Source organism: Arvicanthis niloticus, chromosome 12 (genome assembly GCF_011762505.2).
Source record: "Arvicanthis niloticus isolate mArvNil1 chromosome 12, mArvNil1.pat.X, whole genome shotgun sequence".
Classification (NCBI taxonomy): domain Eukaryota; kingdom Metazoa; phylum Chordata; class Mammalia; order Rodentia; family Muridae; genus Arvicanthis; species Arvicanthis niloticus.
In genome coordinates this window covers 48,167,953-48,187,179 of record NC_047669.1, presented here as the reverse complement: position 1 = coordinate 48,187,179, position 19,227 = coordinate 48,167,953, and the positions used below count along the sequence as shown (strand labels likewise).

Genomic DNA, 19,227 nt, shown 5'->3' with positions numbered 1-19,227 from the left:
TTAATGAAAAAATATAAAGTTTTTAATAATGAGTTGGTTTAAGGAAAAGAATCTCTTTTTTCCTCTGGTGCATATGTGTGTGTGTGTTCATATTTCTGCATATGTATAAATAAATACTGAATGGACACACAATGGCATGTGTGTGGTGGTCAGAGCACAACTGAGTGTAGGTTCTTGCTATCTTCCTTTTTTGAGACAGGATTGCTTGTTGATTGCACTTACATATTACATGCTGGCTGGCCTGCAGGCTTTTGGGGAGTGCTGTTTTCCACCTCAACACGGAAGCATTGGCATCACACACGTACACAACTTCTGTCTTTTATACATATTCTGGGGATCCAAACTATGGGCCTCACACTTGTACTTAGTTCTCTACCCACTGAGTCGTCTTTCTAGATCCAGAATCTCTCTTAAACTGTTGATAAAAAGGAAGTATCTGGAGTAGATTGTTTAACAATTTGTATTAGCAGTTCTTGAAAAATCTGAAACATGAGCAAGTTAGCAAAGAATTTTAGAGACCAGATTCTTTAAGGGCAGGATGTTTGTTATACAGTTGACATTTCTTGTATTTGGAGTAGGGGTTGTTTTAATGCCTGTGTCTTGCTGCTGCTATAGTTATTCAGCAGTTCAATGGAAAGACTATACAATTCATCTTGCCTAATGAGTTGATGAGAGAATACTAGGCTCTCAGTACTGTATTCCAATAGAAATAACCAACATAGGCCTCCAGGGGACTTTGTGAATAAATTATGCTTTAAATATCCTAGGAAAACTGGTTTCATTAAAATTTAAGCATGCAAAGATTTTGTAATCAATATTTGTATAAACACTTGCAAAACAGCTCTCAGTATATTAACTTTGTAAAGAACTACAGAAATACTTTAATTATAGTCTGATAAAAGGAGAGAAAGCCAAAGAACCTAACAGCATTGATGATCATTCTTTAAGAAGCAAGGTTATGGACAGTGATTTTTGTTGTTGCTTTTTTTCCTTTGTTTCTTCCCTTTTCTCCTTAAATTGCCATTATTATTTTATTTGTTGATGAGAAAACAAACAAAATAAGCAAGCAAAAGTAAAAAACAGCAGCTAACACTCTCCTATGAAAGGTGGGAAAATGCAGATTATAGAAAAAAAAAAAAACCAACAAGGAAGATGCATCCAGGAACTGAGACCACAGGGGATCAGGGTTAGTGGGATGTGTTGTTTAATAAGAATGTTCAGTAAGCATTCTGCACATGAAAATGAGTGTGCATGAGGGGGGCACATTTTATGAGAGAGAGATTTATGTGGCATGATCAGACTGACTTCTGACTTTTTCTTTTCATCACCATTCAAAGAAAAGGTACTTATCCTTTCAATTTTCATTTTCTCTCCTATTTGTAAACTGATAACAAGTCTAAATAAGGGCACTGTGGTTGTCGAAAGAAGAAAAGTGGAGAGAAGAAGGGGAAGGAGAGAAAGAGAAACATTCGATATTTATACTATGCCAATCTTGGACATACATAATCTCATATAATCCTTGTAGAACAGTGAGGCACTCTGGGTATCATTCCTTGCAAAGGTCATTTGATCTCCAGAGCTGTGTTAATGCGCTGAGCCTGCTTTATGAGTCCTAAGCCAGATTGTGGAGGTGTAGTGTTTCCTCTGGTCTAGCAACCGTGGGGGAATGGTTTTGGCAGGTGTGACCTCTTGAGAGGGTACCATTTCCCTCATTACAGCTTCAGTTCCTCTGGGATACCTTCAAGTGAGGGTTTTTTTTTTTTTTTTTTTTTTTTTTTTTTTTTTTTTTTTTTTTTTTTTTTGCCAGAATTCAGAAACCCAGACATCAATTCTCACCTTGGTTCCTAGTAGATATGAACTAGATGCTAAAAATGGCTTCAAGCACCCAGACATTTGGCTAAGAGGATGAGGGAATATACCAGCCTTTTATTTTATTTATTTTGTTTTATTATTTTTGTTTGCTCTATGAATTGGGATACTCCTTGTACACTCATGGGTATATGTTTCAAGCCACAGATCAATAGATGTAAGCACTCTAGAGGTGGTAAGCGATCAGTATTATGTCTTTCTAGCTTTGGGGCTGGGTACCAATTCTTAGATGATTACAATGCTATGTTTCTCAGTGCTTTCAGAGCTCCCTCACTGAATGCTCAAAGTTTATCTTGCTGAGTATGATTCTCCATTATGAGCTGCTTCTGAGCACTGAAGGGATAAAATACAGGCTAGTCCATCCAACTAAATTCTATTAAAAGATTTGGTCAGTAAGCTTCTTTTTCTTTTTTTTTTTTAATTCAAAATAAAAGGACGTTTTGACTGTTATTTCCAAATTAAAAGAGCATTTTTCTGTTGAATGCCTCACATTAACAGTTTCTGTTGTATGGACTCATGATCTACTGAGGCATGAAAATAATTTAGCACACCACAGTGTGTGTGTGTGTGTGTGTGTGTGTGTGTGTGTGTGTGCGATTTTTTCCAAATATGCTACATTTTAAAATGTTACATAAATCACTCCATATCCTTTACATCAAACTTTTTTTTTTCCTTGAAAACAAAATCAAAGCTATCTGGCCTTGTTTCTGGAGAATAAGACCCATGAATGGTAAACATTTAATTTATATTCTGTACTGATTTACAGAGGGAAAGGCAATGACATGAAGACATGGAGGCAATTTAGTTTATTTACACAGTAAACAACCACATTTGTTAGTAGTTAATGTTTATTATTTATTTATCCTTTGAAATCTGCCCCTGTCTTCTGAGATAAAGATTTGTGCTTATACCTTCCCCTTTGTTATCAGGCCCAGCAGAAGCTTCCCTGGGAGCTGGAAGGGGTGGCATTTTAAAACTCAAACATTTAATTCTTCCCTCTGGGTTAGGAAGGCAATCTACACGTGACAGAGGCAGGAACACCAGTGTTCAGGCTGAGACTTCCCTGTGTCTGAGTTCATGCTGGCCACACCCATGGCATATGGAGCTAGCTGAGAATTTTTATCGTTTTTTCAGAGACGGCGAGTTTTCACACTGTTCCTACTGAACCAGGACAAGCACAACTATCACGAGACTGTGATTCATATGAAATCATTAGTTTTGAAAACTGGCTTTCATGTAACATAGGCTGGCCTCGAACTTAGTGTGGATGGAAGGGTAACCTTGAATGCTTCCACCACCAGAGCTGTGGAGGGTTACAGGTGTGCAACGTCTCACCCTGTTTTACAAAACGCTGAGCATTAAATCAAGGCTTCTCATAGGCTGGCCAAGCATACCACATGCAAAGATCCAGTGTCATCCTCCTAAAAAACAAAACCAAACCAAACCAACAACAACAAACACAAGTTAGATCAGCTGATTTCCTTCACCGCTTTACGGTATACTGATCCCAAAGTTGTTTCTGGGGTACCTGGCAACTTTTTGGTTCTTCTAACAATTTAAACTACCCTTTTCTCTTTTTGACACAGAATCTCTGTGTGACATTTTCTGCTACCTAGAGAAGCCTGTGTTAGACAATGAGATACTTAAATCAGAATTGTGTATTATAATTGTGCATTTAGACAGGTACATCAAATATAAATATAATATCACTTAGAGTAAGTATTTTAAAGTATAGCTCATTTTGGGAGTAAAACCAATATATATTTAAAACATTTTTAAATCTATACTGTTTTAATCACTGCCCGTATATGATATCATAAAGTATTTGAGAATTTCTAAAAATGTAGTTATATAAAACATAAAGAACCCAGAGCACAAAACATTTTGTAGTTGGAGTTGAATGGAATTTTCTGAATGGATGTGATAATAAAATACATCTTGGTAGTACGGGATTCCTTACGAACTAAGAATTTATTGATAATTGCATGGGAATGTGTGAGAAGATGACTGTCACTGGGGCACTGAGGGCGTTTTGATGAAAGCCAGTGGAATATTCCTCAGAATTTCATTTATTTTTGAAAGAAAAGATTGTCACACAGTTAACATATTGCATGCCTGTCGGCATCTTATTCCAAAGCGCTCTCCACACGAGTAATTTTAATAATTAGCACTGTCATTATGCTACTGCTGACAACTTCCAAATGTCTACAGGGAAACGAAGGTCAGGGTGTGTGTGTGTGTGTGTGTGTGTGTGTGTGTGTGTGTGTGATAATAACTGAGACCTTCTCTATCCTTAGTTAGCATTTAGTAACATAGAATTATGTTTGAACTAGTTACATAGCTTTATTCCGTGAGGCCAGATGAGAAAACAAATACAATTCTAATTGTGATCTGAGACTAAATACAGAAAAGCTGCTTCTTTTTATTGGTTATTTTATTTATTTACATTTCAAATGTTATCCCCCTTCCCAGTTTTCCCTCCACAAGCCCCCTTTTCCCTTCTCCTTCACCCCTGATTCTTTTTTTAAATTGGATATTTTATTTATTTACAATACAGATGTCATCCTCTTTCCCCATTTCCCCTCCCTAGAAACCCCTATCTCATCCCACCCCCTCCTCCTTTATGCTTTTATACCATTTTGATTACATGCATGTATTCAGGTCAGTTCTAGGTTGAGGGTCTAGCAATAGATGCAATAGTCAAGGAACAAGCAATACAATAAACACAAATAGTCAAAGAAAAAAGCAAGGCATTAAACCCAATTACGTGAAAACTACCGTAATCACTGCTTCTAAGGGCTTATCAGGATGATCAAAGTATCTGAGCCTACTTCCTTGTCCTAGCTCAAGGTGATTTTCATGTCTGAAGCCTACTTCCTTGTTCAGGGATCATTTCTATAGTTCATCACCCTTAATTCTACGAGGGTGCCTCCCCCACCCGCTCACCCACTTCTGCCTCAGTGGCCTAGAGTTCCCCTATCCTGGGTCATCAAGGCTCTACAGGACCATGGGTCTCCCCTCCTAGTGATGCCAGATAAGGCTACCCTCTGCTACATATGCAGCTGGAGCCATGGGTACCCCCTGTGTACTCTTTGGTTGGTGGCTTAGTCCCTGGAAGCTTTGGGGGGAGGTGTCTGGTTGGTTGATATTGTTGTTCTTAGAAGGCTGCTATTTTGTTTTTAAAATGTTTTCTTTTAAATATGGAGAAAAACGATGAATTTTATAAAAATTGTTATCAATTCCAGTAACAAAAGAAGTGGCAACAAAACCACCTTTTGCCTAAAGGCTCACGTCGGTCCTTTTAAATGTTTGTTGCTATTCTTTTTAAGGCAAATGAAAGCGTGTTCTGTTGTTTGGGAAGCTCAAAAACTCCAAAGGAGTGATGACGAATCATACATGAGGTTAAGGTCAGAATATCACAATTTCATTGACTCAAAATTACCAGAGAGTGTGTTTTTAAAAATACTAATCATACCCAACTTTCTACCATGACATTGTAATTATTTTAACCAAAGATACAGTGTTTTTCAATATCTCCTAGATGGTTCCGATATTTAGCTAGGCATTGCAACAACTTATCTATTGTAGAACAACATAATGATAACACGCATACTTTAATGGGTACTGCAGCTGGATACAGAATTATCATTATTCTGAAGCTGATTCTTGCTATCTCTTGTTGTGGAGACAGTATCCAGTCTCTAAATCAAATGTGTTAGGTGATAAGAGCTTAGCTTAACAAAGAGCCTCTTGTCTTGCATCTGACTATCATTAGTCAACAAAGACTCAATGACATTTTTTTTTTTTTTGCTAGTGTTAACAGTTAAGTTTTTCCCATATCTTGTATTTCTAATTTTCCTCTATTCTCAGTTAGCTTAAATAAATCTTAGTTTTTTTGGTGTAAAATTTATGACTAATACAATATAGTTTTCATGTTACTCTTGGGAAAAAAATAAGGCTCCTAAGAGCCTTTTGCAGTGAGTTTTTTTTTTTTTTTTTTTTTTTTACATCTTATAAGTTTTCTGATTGCAAAATATGTATTAAGCTGTAGTTTCATTTTAATCCTATAGCATGTGCGCACTTAGGCTACACTAGACTTGGTTATGAGGAAGACAGAAGATACACTAGGCTCCTGTGTGTCAGCACACCATAGTGTCTGTAATAGGGTGGGACTTGGAACCTCCCTTTGAGATAGATCCCAAGTTGGGCCAGTCACTGAACCTCCTTTCCCTCAGTCTCTTCTCTTTTTTCTTTTCTTTTTTTTTCTTTTTTTTTTTTTTTTTGTCCCTGCATATTTTTTAGATAGGAACAATTCTGGATCAAGTATTTTGACTGTGGGATGGCAACTCCATCCCTCCACCTGATGCCCTGTTTTTTTACTGGAGGTGGACTCTACAAGTTCTCTCTCTCCACTGTAGGGCACTTCATCTAAGTCCTGAGAGGCTCTCACTTCCCATTCTAGAGGAACATTCTAGAGGGTCCTCCCACCTTCCATCCCTCAGAAGTTGCCTGTTTCCATTCATTCTGCTGGCCCTCAGGTCTTTTCTCCTGTTTCCGCAATACCTGATCATGTTTCCCCTTTCCCCTCATACTCCCCTCTCCCACCCAGAACCCTCCCTCCTTCTGCCTCCCATGATTGCTTTCTTCTCCCTCCCAAGTGGGACTGAAGCATCTTCACCTGGCCCCTTCGGCTTGTTAATTCTCTTGAGTTCTGTGGATTGTATCCTAAGTATTCTGTACCTTTTTAGCTAATATCCAGTTATTAGTGAGTACATACCATGCATTTGCTTTTGGGCCTGAGTTACCTCACTCAGGATATTTTCTAGTTTCATCCATTTGCCTGCGAAACTCATGTTGTCCCCGTCTTAATAGCTGATTAGTATTCCATTGTGTAAATGTACCACATTTTCCATATCCATTCCTCTGTTGAATGACATCTTGTTTCTTTCCAGCTTCTAGCTATTATAAATAAGGCTGCTATGAACATAGTGGAGCTTGTGCCCCTGTGGTATGGCGAAGCATCTTTTGCATATATGCCCAAAAGTGATATAGCTGGGTCTTCAGGTAGATCTATTACCAATTTTCTGAGGAACCTTCAGATTAATTTCTTGAGTGGTTGTACCAGTTTGCAGTCCCACCAGAAATGGAAGAGTGTTCTTCTTTCTTCACATTCATGCCAACATGTATTGTCACCTGATTGGTGTACGGTATAATCTCAGAGTTGTTTTGATTTACACTTCTCTGATGACTAAGGACTTTGAACATTTCTTTAAGTGCTTTTTAGCCATTTGAGATTCCTCTGTTATGAATTCTTTGTTTATCTCTATACCCCATTTTTAAATTGGGTTGTTTGGTTTTTTGGAGGTTAACTTTTTGAGTTTTGTATATATTTTGGATATTAGCCCTCTATCAGATATGGAGTTAGTGAAGATTTTTTTTCTGTAGGTTGCTGATTTATTTGTCCTATTGACTATGTCCTTTGCCTTTCAGAAGCTTTTCAGATTCATGAGGTATCATTTATCAATTCTGGTCTTAGAGCCTGAGCCATTAGAATTATGTTTAGGAAATTTCCTCTTATGCCAACGAGTTCAAGGCTCTTTCCCACTTTCTCTTCTACTAGATTCAGTGTATCTGGCTTTATGTTGAGGTCCTTGATCCAGTTGGACTTGAGCTTTGTGCAAGGTTTCAAAAATGGATTTATCTTCATTTTCCTATATACCAACTACCAGTTAGACCAGTACCATTTATTAAAAATGCTTTCTTTTATCCATTGTATATTTTTGGCTTCTTTGTCAAAGATCAAGTGTTCATATTTTGTAGGTTCATTTCTGGATCTTCAATTTTATTCCATTGGTCAACCTGTCTGCCTCTGTACCAATACCATATAGTTACCTTTATTACTATTGCTTTGTAGTATAGCTTGAGGTCAGGAATGATAATTCCCCTGGAATGATAATTCCCCTGGAAGTTCTTTTATTGTTAAGAATTGTTTTTGCTATCCTGGTTTTTTTTTTTTTTTTTTTTGCTTTTCCATATGAAACTGAGAATTGCTCTTTCTATGTCTTTAAAGAATTGTGTTGGAATTTTGATGGGGATTGTGTTGAATCTAAATAAACTATATTAAATTTCAAATTTAAGCACTGAGATGGATGTTTACAGAGAAACTACATGATAGACATTTCTATGAGATACATGTAGGGCCTATCGTGTTTCCTCTATTTTCTCATGTTTCAAAAAACAATCTTTTAGCTTATTTCACTTTTGTTTGTAGCATTGTATCTACCTGGTTTTTTCTATGCCTTTGTATACATCCATCGAAACCAAACATTTCTCTAACTTGTGATTTTTATCAGTGAGAAATAATCTCTTGTGATTATAGTAGAAAATTATTCAAGATTAAAGTATAAAAATATTCAAAATATCTGGTATAGACTGAGAAATTTTAAAGAAACCATATTAAATCTCAAGTTTAAGCCCTGAGAAGGGGATGCCTCTGCAGCAGGGTTACACTATCTTAAGCTATGTCAGTCTACAGGGCAGCTCTTTCTCTTATCTGCAGCAATGGCAACCTTGAGTAAGATCTTCCTTCAGTTGGCATGACTTCATTTCATATTTTCAATAGTTAAAAATAATTTTTGTTTTTCAGAAAGACAGCACTTGCCTCCTACTATCAAGAAATCAAACTCCAGTAACAAAGCACGACTCTCAGCAGCCATCTGGAATTTCTCCTCACTGTGCTGTGAGCTTATTTGTAAGAACAACCTTTAGCAGAAACTATCCTAGGAATCATTTTTTTTTTCCAGAGGGTCTGGATGTTTTCTTGAAAATTTTCATAGCAAAAACTACTAAGCACAATTTGATCCCTTAAGTTTTCATTTTCAACAAGTGGTAATGTGTGTTTGTAGATCGCTCTGCAACTGACATCTGCTGTAGGTTCCTTTCAGCATGCAAACTTTGACCAAAAAGTTTAACATCATTCAACTTTTAAACATAACATAGACTTTTAAAATAATTAATTCTATGATGGCATATATCTACTTATAAGTAAATCTAGAAACAGATAATAGCAACAATAAAACATCTAAATTATTCCCATCTATCTCTCACCTTTAAAACAATATACAATGTATGAGTTTAGGTTAAATATTAGGTTTCATTTAGCAGTTAGGCAGAAGTCACCCCATGTGTAGAAAGAATCCCAACTGTCAGATTTTCTGCTCATTTATCCAGTGGCAAGCACTGAACCTGTTACGTAATGGGTGCAGATTGAATATTTGTTTAATGCATACCAACGTGTAAAGAGCATTGTTCTTTACTATCAAGGTATTGAACATAAGAATTTTAGTGAATACACGAAGTTAAATATTTATGATCCAAAACACTTTTCAGGGAATTATCTGCTCAGTTTTCTGCCATGAGGTCTTTCTATAGCTGATTCCAAAATGATATTAGATAACTGGGTCTCAGTTGTTTTCTGACAACACAGTTTCATCAATAATTTATGAAAATTTCAAGTGTAATTTTGAATAAGAAATCAAATGTTTGAATGAGTTTATGAGAAGCCCTGATGTTCAGTAATTTTATCATGTGTATGTGTATATGTTTCTTTTTTAAAAAAAAAATAATGAAAGAATTAATGTAATCCCCCCTTGAATCTAATGAGAAGAAATCCAAGAGTTATAAGAAAACAGTAAGCTTGTGTGGAGCTGCTCCATCCTTAGACATTAGAGTTTCAGAGTAGAGTTTGAAACTACCACCTGATTACAAGAAGGAGACATAGAAATTCTTTATGCTTTATAGGGGAGTTTATGCCAGGAACAGAAAAGAAAATTAACTGAAAATTCTTGGAATTATAAAGCTATAAAAATATTCTGAAATGAAGCAAGCAATCAAGAGACATGCTTTATGAAAAACATAGCAGGTAGGCGTGGTGGCACACACTTTTAAGCACTGCACCTAGACGCAGAGTAAGATGGATCTCTATGAGTTTGAGGCCACCCTGGTCTATATAGCAAGTTCAAAAACAGCCAGGGGTACATAGAGATATACTGTCTCCAACAAAATGAAAAGAACCAACCAATCAGACCAAATCAAACCAAACCAAACCAAACCAAACCAAACCAAACCAAACCAAACCAAACCAAACCAAAGAACAACAAACAGACAGAAAAGGAAAAGAAAAAAGAAAGAAAAACATAGCAACAATGTAATTACTATATAAATATGTGATGTCTCTAAATATATAACCCAATAAACAACTGACTAAACTTTTCCAAAATACTTGCTAGCTAAGTAAGTGAAAACAAATGAAGCAGCAGTAAGACCAAATGAGTAAAATATCAATAAGAGTTATAATTGAGTTTTTTATGTATTTATTTGTATTATAATGTATTAATATATGAAATGTAAATTTTAATTTATATGTCTCAGTTAATGTTTAAAATTATGCAAAATATAGCGGATAAGTTTCCCAGTGATAACTGTACATTCTTTAAAAAGTTTTGTCATTTCTGGAGAGTGCTTAAGTCATTAGGAATTTATCTTTCAATTTCTCTAAAATTTGTGTATATTAATAGGTAGCTTATTTTTTAGTGTTTTGTATTTTCACAATGCCTCTGACTTTTAAATGATTCATTACTATGTTATTTCTGCAGAGAAAGTTAGCTATTCTAAATCATAACACTCATACCTTCAAAATTGGACAAGTAGCTGTAGCCACTAAATATTTTCACAATTGTTTTAATTTAGGAGAGTGTTTTAGGAAAGAGTTTCTCTTACCAAGAAAAATATTTATCTAAAGTTTAGAAATTAATTCCTTATTTCAGTTCATTACAGTATAATTCAAAATTAATGAAAGTTTATAATACATGTAAGCAGCAATAAAAACATGAAACTTATTCATTATCATATATCTGGTTTATTGATTAAAGAAATGTAGGCAGAATATAAGAATAGCGTACCATATAATAATAGTTTGCATGAGAGGAGATTTTAAGCACTTTTATGTACATGAAACTGGAAGATAGTTCTGGGAGTGTTAATGCGCTGAACTGTACAAATCACAATGTACTTGTATGACATTTCAAGGAAGGGATACCAAAAGATCGTGCTATAGAGTATAAACATGCACAATAAAAATAGTTCTATGGGGGAAAAGTGAACAAAATTTCTTTCCACAACATGAACAAACAAATTTGAAAACAAGCAAAAGCCAATTGCAAACTTCTCAGTCAACCAGAGACGTGGTTTTGAGTAGGTGCTTCATCAACTCCTTTGCTTGCAGTGGGGTTAGCCTTCAGATCTAAGCCTGCATTTTTTTTTTTTTAATTTCACATACTATTACCTGGGCCATATCCCTTACCAATGGTTAGTCTTTAAAAACTGTGCTCTGAAATGACTGTCGAGCATTTCATTCCATAGATTAGTTCCGAGTAACTGATAAACTTATCCATTAGGTCATGAGGCTTAGGTTGCTTCTTTCTTAGTTTTGATTTTTGCAGCACTGGGATGAAACCCCGAGCTTTGCCGGTGCCAAGCCAGCAATCTAACTGCCTCTCCCCACATTTTGTATTGCTTTGCTTTGTTTTGTTTGAGGTGGGCTCTGGTTGTGTAGCTCTGGCTGGTCAGAGATTCACAAACCTTTGAAGTTCTGATAATCCTTACAGGTCTGACTCCCGGAGTGCTGGGGTTATAGGCATGAGCCACTAGGTCCAGTCAAAACTTTAATATCATTAAGGAGAAAAATCTTTGTTTAGAGGTCATATGTCTTCTCTCAACGCTCTGGTTAAATGAGAAAGCAGAGGTAGCCTTGAGATCAAGTTTTAAACTTCATATATTTATTTTAAAAAAGTCCAAAAACTTCATGCTGAATTAGATAGGTATCGGACATTACTAGGATTTAATCCGTGCAGGCCATCATGAGAACCTAATGTTAATTTTCAAACCTTAAAGTATTTACTTCAGCGAACCGGAGGAGGCGCAGCCCATAAGGCGTCCGCCTGCAGAGGGCGTGGGTCCCTCCGCGCTCTCTCCCTCTGTAAGTGTTCGAATCCCGCTCGCTCTCACCCGCCTCCTCCCACGTCTCGTGGGAAAAAAAAAAGTAAAATATTTACTGGATACTTTAAAATAATTTGTTGATTATTACTGTATGAACATTTGCTTTCCTTCCTCCCCTAATAGTCAATAATGTTAAAGTAGTATCTTCTATTCATTTTTGAAATTTTTATACATTTATAAAATCTATTATGATCATTTTATTCATCAGTACTCACCTGTCTGTTAAGATGTGCCCTCTGTGCCCTCTCACGGGAGAATGACATGGCAGTTGAAGGGCGAAACTGTGCTGGTCAGACATTGTCAACCTGATCCATACTGTAGTCACCTAGGGGAAACCAGATCTTCAGCTGAGAAAGAGTCTCTATCAGATTGGCTTGTAGACCTGTGTCTGGGGGAATATTCTCTATTCCTAGTTAATATTGGAAGGCTCAGCCCAGATTGGGTGACACTATCATTAAGCAAGTCGGTTTGGCTTGTAAGTAAGATAGCTGAGCAAGTCAGAGAAAGCAAGCTTATAAACAGGATTTCTTCAGCTTTTTTGTTCAGGCTCTTGCCTTGAGTTTCTACTTTGGTTTGCTTTGATGATGAATGAAAACCCATAAGCTGAATAAAACCATCCTTTTCCAAGTTGCTTCCAGTCAGTGTTTTATCACAGTAACAGAGAAGCAAGCTTGGGTAGTATCCAACTGCTTTCTGATTGGGGCTTGGACCACAGAAGGGATTTTATGCCTGGCATTGTAAACCTGTTCATGAACAATTTCTTAAAAATATTTGAATTCTTGTAATTACTGGTCAAGACAGAAATTTGTTCTACTTTGTAATATAATATAACATACGGTTTTCTCTTTGACTTGTAAATCCTTTACATAGCAAACATACTTTTGTGGACATTTGGCTTAAATCTCTTAGTTATTATATATTTTCATTTGACATACATACATTATAAACATAACACATCTTTTTTTGTGGTAAAACATTTAGTATCATTTCTTTTGGGTTTTTGAGCTACTGGTTATTTTATACAATGTATCACCTCATGTATCAGTGGTAGAATAGAGCTTGCTACATTTTTTAAATATTAGTTGCAACTAACCTAAGATAGTGTTGATTTCTAAATAACCAATTTTCTACCCTTAGTATGGATAAGTTTGCCTCATGTAAATGTTTGATTGATACTGGCTTTTATTTTTAAAAATCTATTTTAACTCATAATTGGAACTTTGCATTGGAATGAATATTATTAAGTATAATAATATTTAACTAGAACAATTAACTCTAGTGTCTTGGCTCTTGATTGCAAGTATGCAAAAAAAAAAAAAAAAACCAAACAAACAATCAAAGCATCGGTTTGATTGCTGGGAAGGTGGTATAGCCAGAATTTAAAGCGAGGAATCATGAAGTCTCTGTAGCAGCCACATCACAGTGATGTTGTCACATCAGTCATCTCTTAAGGGACTTGATGTATAAATGTGTGAAGATTTGCTAAGCACTATAACTCACTGTGCACACCTATGTTATCAAAGTGTCATGCCACAGACACATACCTACAGTGCAGGTAACGTGTACCTTTACTGCTGCTCTTACTCCTCGCTGTGGGCTGTCACTACTGTCCTTGGATGTGACTACTGCTTTGGGGGAGTTCCTAGGGCTATCTGTAATTCAAGATCTTAGTTCATGCCTTCTTGTTTGAAAATTCATATGATTTAAACATCTTCTTGATCAAGTAGTATATATCTCATTTTGAGCTCAGATTTTCTGTTGGTTCAAGCCAAAAATGCCTTGGTCAGAAAAAAATTGTATAAATATTAAATATGCTATATAACAGCTATAAGAGTTCTAAAATGCAAGATTGAAGGTGTGTCTTCAGTTTTATTTTTAAGAATTTCACATATGATTATTGTATTTATATCATTTCTATCCCTTCATATCTCCTCCAGCTTTTCCTACCACTCCCTCTCAAAGTCATGATAGTTTTTATTATTACACACACATACACACACACATGTCACATATATTTGTATGCACACACACACACACACACACACACACACACACATATATATGTATATATACATATCTCCTATACAATATATATGTGTGTGGGAGGGTGTATAATAAGTCTAGTGTTCATAAGTATGTATTTAGCATTTACCACTTGGAATTAGATATACTATCAGTGGTTGGCTCCCCAGAAGATTAATGCTTCTTTTCTTATAATAATTGCCATTAGTTTTCTATAGCTCTAAGCATAGGACCTTATGAAGTTTCTCTTACCCATGTTGACATGTCAACTGGTGTTGTAATTGTGCAGGTCTTGTTTAGGCATCCATGCTGTTGAGATTTCATGGATGTACCTTTCCTGCAATACATAGTGGACACTATTTTATAAGAGACTGTTTGGTACCCTGGCTTTTACAATGTTTCTGTACCCTCTTCTGTGATGTTACAGAGCCTTAAGTATAGGGATTTTGTTGTAGATGTATCAATTCAGGATAGGCATTCCATGGACAGCTGTTCTCTGAATTTTAAGCAGTTGTAGATTTCTGTGATTGTCTCCATCTTCTGCAAATAGAAACTTCTTTGATGAGGGGCGAGAGCTATATGTTTCTGTAGGTGTAAGAATAAACACTTAGAATACAGTTAGGGATTAGATTATATTCAGGAAGGTGGATTAGTAGATTCTTCTCCAGAAACTATAGCCTAACCATCCACATGTAGTTGGCTATGTTTACACTACCAGGCATGAACGCCTTTTCATTAAGTAGCCATTAAGTCCAATTAGATTACTGTTACTTACCCATAAAATATAAGGCTGCTATTGCATCATTGGAGATACTTTATCATACTGGTCACTGTTGTGGTCCACAGGCATTACAGCTGGGTAGGAACATTGACTGCCTTTTTCTCTCAGAAGCTTATATAGGCCCCTGAGATGCTATGAGAGCTAATCTGTAAAGAAGCTTCAGAGTTAGTTTCAGTTCAATTTTTTTTTCAATTACTGTGTCAGAGGAGTGTGATGTCTTCAGCAATAGGGCCTTACCTTTAAGTTCTGGAAGGCAACCAGGGCTAATGGCAGCAGCCTATATCATTTTAGAAGTTTATTTCTCTCTCCTGTCAAACAACTCAACGAGAGGTTCATCATGCCTGGCACGGGAGATTTTGAGATTGTCTGTACTTGTAGCGTGGGGTAGGGGGCGTTGTCACATCAAGTGTTACATATATATATATATATATATATATATATATATATATATGTGTGTGTGTGTGTGTGTGTGTGTGTGTGTGTGTGTGTGTGTGTGTAGTGTGTACACACTGTAGTATAAATATTTCCTGTATAGACAAAATACTTAGTGTATTTTTTCTGTGATCATTTCAAGCAACCTTTGTCTCTGGCTCTTTCTCTCTCCAGGTAAATTCTCATTTTCCTCTTCATATAATGTATTTTGACCAGATTCATCCTCCACCACTTTCTCATTTACATATCTCCAGTTGAATTCTTCCTTCGAGAAAGATTTTTTTGAAATAAATTTTAGAATATGCTATGTGTGGGAAGATGAGAGAGAGAGAGAGAGAGAGAGAGAGAGAGAGAGAGAGAGAGAGAGAGAGTGAAAAGGAAAGAAAAATCGTATTTACTAAAAATCTTTATAGCCTGAACGACCTTATCCAAATTAGCAAGATGGAACACATTACATTTAGACCTCATAAACACTTTATGTAATATGCAGTACCAAATGCCAAAATATTTTGTGAATTTTAAGTGGTAACACATTTGAAGGAATGAGAAGTCGCTCTGGACTGACTAAAATGCTGGATTAAATAAATTTATAAGATGGAGATCATTAAGAGAGATTTCCAAGTCATGAGTCACGTGCCAGACTACCGCGATAACTCCAGAAGTCTGACAAGAGGATATAAATTGAATAGGAATAGAAGTGAAATTTCTCCCCGTTTAAAAACGTCTTTTTGATCCTAAAAGTCACTTCTGGGCACATTTCACAGTCTAACTGATGGTTGAGTTCAATCAAGCTAACAGGATGCTTTTTCATTAAGTATAATCCTTTCCTGAAATTTAAACAAATTCTAAATTTCATTATAAAAATGTGAAAGTGTACAAATTCGAAAAGAAAATAAACATGACATAAGTTCATAATTAAAATAATCAAAACAACCTTGATGTGCTGGAAGCTCTATCTTCGGGTATGCATTTCTTCCCAGTGCTCGTTGATTAACGAGGAAGGAGGAGCCTCTTCATCTGGTCTTGAAAGCCTATTGGTTTGAAGGATTAGCTTGCTGAATAGCTACAACAGCAGACCCCAAAGAAAGCTGAACCCATGCTATTCACACTATTGTTGAACTGGAAATTTTCACTCATTTCCATATTCAAAATTTAAAATTCGATATTCAAAATTCACAGCAAACTTGTTTTCCCATTGTGAACAGGTGTTTTCCCAAGTGTGAACTGTGCTACCTTCCAGTCATGTTCTTAGTGTTGAAGACTAGGAAAAAAAAATTACTTTGTCTTAAGAATTAGATGTGGTGGGCTTCATTTATTTGAAATGTGCCTGATTCAATAACTGTATGAATAATCTGAACGAAAGACACTCAATGTTCTTTTATTATCAGGCCAAAAGGATACATTTTTTAAAAGTGTTTAAGTCCCTGCCACGTTTAATTTTTCACACTAAGTTGCTTTGGTGTCCGACTAACATAATTTGGATAGATGAGAGTGAGAAGCCAGTCTTTCTCCGCTTCCCTCTTCAGTAGTCTCAATCTGCTTTGAGGTGCACAGAGCTTGTTTTACTCGAGGACCGTTAATAGAGAACAAACTATATCCCATTAATGACTCTACTCAATCAGTGACATATGTCTCATAATTCATAGCATACTCCCCTCAGATAATTACAAATTACTATATTGTGAGTTTACCTGAAGCTAAGCAGGCATTAGAAAATGGTCAGTACCCACATGATCATAGACAAGGAGAGGAATTTTCCACAATAATATTATTATAAATCTATAAGCACCTTGTAACTCATTTCATTTTTTACACATGTCATTATCAGAGAGAAGCGACAAGCTGCAGTGTTTTCTGAGTCAAAATCACTTCTTAATGCCAGAAATACTAATTTAAAATAATCATAGTATAAAAACAGAGTGACATTTAATCACTGCTATTAAACACTGATTTATGGCTGGATGATCTTATCCTAATGTTAAAAATGTCTGTTTTAATTAAGATTCTGAGTTGTGTATGATCCTTAGATGCTGTTTCAATATTTAATATCTGTTTTGCCATTCCTTCTGCAATGGTTATTTTATTTACCATCCCCCACCCCATCTCTTACTGCCCCACACTCTGTTTTGAACATTCAATCCCCCTGCCTCTTCCTTTCAAATACTGGGATCACAGGCATGTTCCCTCATAGCTGACCCATTTTAATATCAATTTCAAGAACATCTAACATTTACTTAGTACTTTGAAATTTTTCTTATCCTCACGGATAAGTTTTTCAATTCCATGTGAATTATTTCCAGATCTATTTCATTGTGGATAGAAATCTGAACAGCTGAAAAAAATTGTACAAGCCATCTAACTAACGACTTTGAAACTCAGTCTCTCCATTCTTCTATCACAAATGTGAACTGAACATGTGAGACATTTCATGCCTTTGGGGTTTGTGATAGCTATAAAACCCAGTTGTACAAAATACGTAACTGTTTTGTGAATTGCTTTTACTCCCTTATTAATCTTTGACCATCTCTTTTGCATTTGGCATTTTAAACTCAGGAGTAATGTGAATGAAGGAAAAACCTCTCTACAAAATGGTATTTAGAAAAATCGAATTTGCAATTAAAAGTAAGTTCCTTTTTAGATTAGTTGGGGATGGACTAAGAACAAAAATTGAGGCTCTAGGATCACAGTGTATGCAAGAATAAATTAATATACATACTATACACAATCTTCAGGTATTACAAAAGAGAAGTATGAGAAACGCTTTGAAGTAGTAAGATAGGAAACATGCTGCTCCAAACCAAGGTGAACACACCTCAAACAAAGGATAAAGTACATGTGATGTAAACCTTCTGGAAAAATCATTCTTAAGGGTAATAGAAGTAATTGTTTCTTTGTTATATTTTACCTTAAGTACCATTAATGTTGGCCATATTTGAATTTCGTGTGAAGAAGATAATGCTATCTTTTTATTTTTTTCCTGTAAAAGCACTATAGAATGTGCCTGTTTACACAACTGTATACTCATCTGAAAATCTAGAAGCTGCTTGCCTTTCTTCGTTCACCTAGAAATGATCTCAGCATCTTTCTGAACCATTTTTTACACATTCAATCTTGTGACTTCATCACACATGCCAGGAAATAGCCTGACCAGATGCAGATAGAAAACATTACTTTGTTTTAACACCGTTATTTGAATTTTAAAGAAGAGGAAATGATCTTTAATTGTAGATTGAACTGTCCTTTGCAGGTGCAAAGAGGAACGTTGGCTGCCTCACTTAACAACCTGTGCCAAGAGGTCAAAGGTGACTCAAAAGGAGAGTGTAACTTAATAAACGACGGATTTATCTTAGTGTTGCCTAGAGAGGTTCATGAGTTTTTCAAAGGAAGGAACATTACATTAGGATAACAAAAGGAGCTTCTATTAGCTAACACGCCCCCCCTCCCCCGGACACCAGAGAGGTATAAAGGTGGTTTCTTTTTAAAGATATAGCTGATTAATCTTTAGGTTTTGCCAAGAAAACAATTAATGTTTGTTGTTCTTCAGTGTCTGGGTTTGGAAGCCATGTGTGGCTGCCCCACATTTTTCTTAGACAATGTAACTTGAGAGAGAAAGAGAGAGAGAGAGAGAGAGAGAGAGAGAGAGAGAGAGAGAGAGAGAGAGAGAGGATGTTTTATTGCTGTAGAAAGAAAAATAAAGAAACATGGGATTTAAATGAATCTTGTTTCTTTGTTTCCTATGTTAGCAGATGTCAAGGTTATTTCTTCTTTCAGCTGTTGTCCTAGGCCAAAAAAAAAAAATCAATAAAATTTATATAGTGTATTTTTATGATTGCTTGTATGCTGGTTTAAATTCTTGAGTGTAGAGATTTTTTTTTTGTTTTTTTTTTGTTTTGTTTTTTTTTTGTTGTTGTTGTTGTTTTGTTTTTCCAGCTTCTTCAATTTCAGTGGTCTCATAGTTGCTTTGATATATCTACACATTTTTGAAAAATCATATGCGTTAGAAGATAGGTTGTTTTTCTGTAAAGTACTTTTTTTTTTTTTCTTCACAAACATGAAGTTTCTAGAAT

The 19,227-nt window shown here is 35.8% G+C and overlaps 1 protein-coding gene across 1 annotated transcript in view; it reads left to right on the top strand.

Annotated features, from left to right (window-relative positions):
* Csnk2a2ip (casein kinase 2 subunit alpha' interacting protein) overlaps positions 1-19,227 on the top strand; it is a 102,131-nt gene that overhangs the window by 64,814 nt on the left and 18,090 nt on the right. The window contains exon 2 of the mRNA XM_034515655.2: positions 8,516-8,620. The gene's annotated coding sequence lies outside the window, so the exon portion shown is untranslated. The remainder of the gene's footprint in view (positions 1-8,515; positions 8,621-19,227) is intronic.